The sequence below is a fragment of the Canis lupus genome, chromosome 26, assembly GCF_011100685.1.
Source record: "Canis lupus familiaris isolate Mischka breed German Shepherd chromosome 26, alternate assembly UU_Cfam_GSD_1.0, whole genome shotgun sequence".
Taxonomy (NCBI): Eukaryota; Metazoa; Chordata; class Mammalia; order Carnivora; family Canidae; genus Canis; species Canis lupus.
The window spans coordinates 5,769,377-5,774,463 of record NC_049247.1 but is presented as its reverse complement, the minus strand read 5'-3'; the positions used below and the strand labels follow the sequence as shown (position 1 = coordinate 5,774,463).

The 5,087-nt window shown below is 49.6% G+C and overlaps 1 long non-coding RNA gene across 1 annotated transcript; it reads left to right on the top strand.

Moving 5' to 3' along the window:
- The first annotated feature begins 936 nt into the window (after positions 1-936).
- On the top strand, positions 937-4,751 carry LOC106557806. Its single transcript, XR_005378985.1, has 3 exons — positions 937-1,016; positions 3,013-3,089; positions 4,488-4,751. It is a non-coding gene; the product is annotated as an uncharacterized LOC106557806 (long non-coding RNA).
- The last annotated feature ends 336 nt before the right edge of the window (positions 4,752-5,087 follow it).

The window sequence follows — 5,087 nt, the reverse complement described above, 5'->3', positions numbered from 1 at the left end:
TAGGGATGCCACAATTTCCCTCTGAAATCACTTGATTGCATTAGAGCACACATCTGAGGCCTGGCCTTTGATCATGCCTTTATTCCAGAATTTGAGATGAGGCTTAAGTAACACCCCATCCCACCAGAAATCTGACTGTGATCCTGCCTTCCAGACATGAAGGGCCTCATCTTCATAAGTACAGACCTGGGACACTGGGTCCTCTTTCTGGGCGACCAGGTAAGCTATCGATAAAGACAGAACCATTGCGTCAGGTGAGGGACAAAAGCTTTGCCCCCAACATGGGTTGAAATTGGGGTTGTGACCTCTGTGGAGGTAGGGGGCAGGAAAAGTTGGGAGTCCCTGAGAAGGGGAGGTGAGGCCGGAAAAGCAGACCATGCAAATAATGAAGAAAGGAGATTTGAGACAGAATGCCTGGGTGCCAAGGCAAGGTGACCTTGGCCAAATAAAGCCTGGGCATTTAGTATACTCTATGCCTCCAGGTCCCTCACTGGCACTGGGGAAAAAGTCTTGCCACCAGGAGTTGGAATAGGATTAGGGGCAATCTTCCTCCTGGAGCCCTTAGTAGAGCCCCCGGCTGAGCCAAGTGCTCCATTGCCACTGGTGCACTGTTGTTGCAAGAGAACAGAGCGACCACCATGCCTGAGTGGGGAGCCTGCCCCTTGCACCTCGAGCCTGCTCCCCAGGGTGGGAGGGCACTCATGACCCACGTTCTCTCTCAGCCCCTGGGAGAATTCTCACCTTCTGGGAGAATTCCGCTCCCTGAACAACAGCATGCCAGTGCCTTCTGGATCTTCCTTCCTGCACATCCTTCATCACTAGAGTGGACTTATGAATGCAGCAGCTTTTAATTTTCCTGGTGCATGAAATAGGGGTGGGACGCAGGAGGAAGGTGAGAGGGAGCCAAAGTTCAAAGAGGTGCCATTTCTTATCCGTTCAGGCAGCCGCAGCTAAACGTCTGAGGATGTGAGCAACAGGAACACTAATTCTTTGCTGCTTGGGATGAAATCCCACCGGTAGGTATCCACCCAAGAGAAGCGGAGAGACATCCACACAAAGCCTTACACTTCAATTCTTAAGAGATCCACACTGGAAGCAACCATGTATTGGTCAGTGGGGACATACTTATACCAAAAACTACGTGTAGTGTTTCTGATGCTCAAATTTAACTGGGTGTCCCTGCATTGCCTGGCAAGCCTACCTCCGAGGCACCCATGGGAGAGCTGCCCTGAGATGGTGTTGGGGGTGGACCAACAGCAACACATCAGACATGAATATATGGTGGTAAACACAAAGTGTATGGTAATAAACACAGCTACCCTTTATCGGGTACTCACTGTGTGGTTTGGTCTCGTGGTTACGAACAGGGGCTGCTCAGGTGGGAACCCCAGCTCTGCAACGTTCGAACTGTGCCATCTCTTGTGCCTCAGTCTCCCCATATATAAAATGGGTGCAATAATAGCTCCACCTCACAGAGACGTAAGGATTTGTAACGTTTGTAAAGCACCCAGCCACAGCTTCAGGTTGTAAACTTGTGCTGAGGGTCGGGGGCATTTTCCACAAAGCGGCCATCGAGCGGCCTTCGCCTCCCGCGTCCTCACGCTTCAGAGTGAGAAGGCACAGAGCATACAGAGCCGTGACTTGCTCATTTTCTCACCCCAGCCTGAGAATGCTCCAAATGTGTGCAAGCCATTACAGGAAGGCAGCAAAAGATTGTGCACCCCTTTGGGCCGAGAAAGGGAGCAGCAGCGTGGGAGAGAGCAGAGCCCTGGGGAGAGCAGAGGGGATGCTGAGGCTGAGGGCTGCCCCTTGGAGCTGCCTGCAGGACCCACTCCCTAGGCCCCCTATGATGAGGTCTGGAGGCACCCTGGGAGGGGGCAAGGCTTGGCCCCTTGCACACCGCTCCTCACCCGGTTTGAGAACTAGCCTGGGGGAATCTCCATCTCCACGTCGCCAGCCTCTGATACATTTACATTCCTTCCATTGGGATTTCCTTCTATTACAAACCACAATAGTTAACACAGACTGTGACTTTATTCCCTACAAAAGGCAGAGAGAAAAACAAACAAACGAACAAAAGGCAGAGAGATTTTTGTATGTCACACGGCAGCTGTTGCAGCCATCTCAAAGTATCTCTTACACTTGTCACTACTCCAGAGTTACAGAAGTTCAGACCTGCTGGTGGTTGCATCATTTAATGCGCCTCTAGGGAAACCCGTGTAATTATGGCATCCTTAGTCTGTTTAATATTGTGATAACTGTTTTTGTGCAGTTTTCTTTGCAAACATCTGGATTAAATGTTATGCATTTAAAAACATTATTCTGGGGCCCATCAAACTGTCAAAGTGGTCAGAGGCGCAAAAAAGGACAAGCCACCACCTGTGGCCACCTTAGGCATTGTGGAGTATGCGGGAGGATGCTCAGACCACGTGAGCCAGAGTCTTGGGGTGTGCTAACCTGGGGCACCCCAGAACCTCCTAGCTGGTCCTCTTCTCCTACTTGCTTCCTCTCCTTTCCACAGAAGCCCTAGTGCTCTGCAAAACACAAATCCGTTGTGTCGTTCTCCTACTCAAAACTCCTTCATCTGCTTCCTGGTAAACTTAGAATAAAATCGAAGTTCCTCACCTGGTTTGTAAAGCCCACAATGATCTGGGCTCCAACCTTTCCCTGACTTCATCTCCAACCATCTTTGCCTGGTCATGCTGGTCCAGCCACACTGGCCACCTTGCTCATCTCAAATACATCAAGTTCCTTCCTACCTCAGGACCTTTGCACTTGCTCTTCCCTCTGCCTGGAAAAATTTTCCCCCAGATATGTATGTACCTTGCTCCTTCATTTTAATGAGATCTCTGCTCAAATGTCACTGCCTAAAAAAGAGCCTTCACTGGTCACTCTGTTTCAAAGATGGCCTGTCTTCTTCACTTACCACTTGTTATGTCACTTTTTCCCCAGAGCTCTCATTGTCTCCTGAAGCTACATTTCACAGTTCTGTGTTTATTGTTTCTCACCTAGATTGTCAACTCCAGGAGGGCAAGGACTTTGCTTGTTCATGGCTATATCCCAAGGTCTAGAACAATGTCTGGCACAAAGTAAGTTCTTATGAAATAATGATGAATAAATGTATGCATTTTTAAGTCACTTGGGTAGATGGGCAATGTTACTTTTGCTTTGAGCTAATCCAATATCCAAGGATCTCTCTTTTTCATTTTTTTTTGTTTTAATGTTTCACTTTTATTAAAGTTTTTTATTGAAGTGCAATTCACGTGACATAAAATGAACCATTTTTATGTAAACGATTCAATGCTACTTGGTACATTCATAATGTTGTACAACTGCCACCCCCTTCTTATTCCAAGACATCCTCGTCACTCCAAAAGAAAACCCCAAATCCATTAAATAGTCATTCCCTATTCTCCCTTCCATCGCTTGGTAACCTTCCATTGCTTCCTGTCTTTATGGATTTACCTACTCTAGACATCTCGTACCTGTGCAATTATATATTTATGTGGCCTGCGTGTCAGGCTCCTTGCACTCAGCACCGTGTTTTCAAGGGTCATCCCCATGATAGCAGGTGTCTATACTTCCTTTCCTCTTATGGACAAATAGTACTCCGTTGTGTGGATGGGCCACATTTTGCTTATCTGTTGATGCATTGATGGACATTTGGGTGGTTTGGGCATCTAGGTCATCTTAAGGAAAACTCAGATATTTAATCCACATGTCCAAGAATGTCAGTGGTTCAGTTCATCTGGAACGTTCATCCAATCCTCACTGAAGATCAAGGTGGAGTTAACTTCCTGCAGTGGACAATATTCTCAAGGGGTCGGGGTGGGATGTTACAGAAAATTGGAGCTATAAATGACACTGCCCCGTCCCTCAGATTCATATGTGGAAGCCCAACTCCCAGAGTGAAGGTGTCGGGAGATGGGGCCTTTGGGGGTGATTAGGATTAGATGAGGCCATGAGTGTGGGGCCCCCATGATGGGACCAGGGCCCTTATAGGGAGAAGAGGAGACCCCGGAGCCCCCTCCCGCCACCGCATGAGGACACAGGGAGAAGGCAGCCCTCTGCCAGCCAGGAAGCGGTTCTCACCAGATAGATGCCCAACCCGCCAGCACCTTGACCTCGGACTTCCAGCCCCGGACGGCAGGAAATAAATGTCCCCGGTTTGAGCCACCTGGGCGGTGGTGTTCTGCGTGGGCGGCCCCAGCCGACCAGTGCCAGCGCCCCTAGCCGCAAGGCTGCAGGGCGGCTGTGCTGCTGCGCCTGCTGTGGGCCTTCCTCCCGTGACCGCGTCCCGCCCCGCCCGGGGCCGCTCCGCACCTTCCCCGCAGCTCTGCTCTTGTCCCGGGAGTGGACTGTTCCCGGGCAGCGGTCGGTCCGGGGCCCTGCGGCCTCCTCGGCGTCAGCCTGTCCCAGAGGCACCGTCACCCTCGGGGCCAGGCTGCAAAGTCGTGGCCACTACTTCTCTCCTTCCTCCTTTCCAGAGTCTTCGGTTAGTAGGTCAGCGGGTCTTGTAAGAAGGTGGAATCGACATCTTCCAAGCTGTCCATTCTTCCCTGTTCCCGCCATCAGCATGGTGTCCAGGCCTTCATCGATTCTCACCTGGACAACTTTTGTAGCCTCCTGTCTTCCTGGGCTCATGTCTCGGGGTCTAGTTTATCCTCTCACTGCAAATGTAAGGGTACCAGACACGGGCAATAGCTTTTTTCTGTTAGGGCCCACAGATGAGATCCCAACTTTTACTAACATTGTATAATAAATGTGATTCCAAATAAGATATGACAATATTTCCAAATATTTTCCAAAATAAAAATGTGACACAAAGAGAAGCTCACCAGTATCTGCTATCACCACCACTTATTAAAAAGAAATGGGGGATCTCTGGGTGGCTCAGCAGTTTAGCACTGCCTTCGGCCCAGGGCGTGATCCTGGAGACCCGAGTTCGGGTCCCACATTGGGCTCTCTGCAGGGAGCCTGCTTCTCCCTCTGCCTGTGTCTGCCTCTCCCTCTGTGTGACTCTCATGAATAAATAAATAAAATCTTTTTTTAAAAATTAAAAAAATAAAAATAAATGATAACAAATG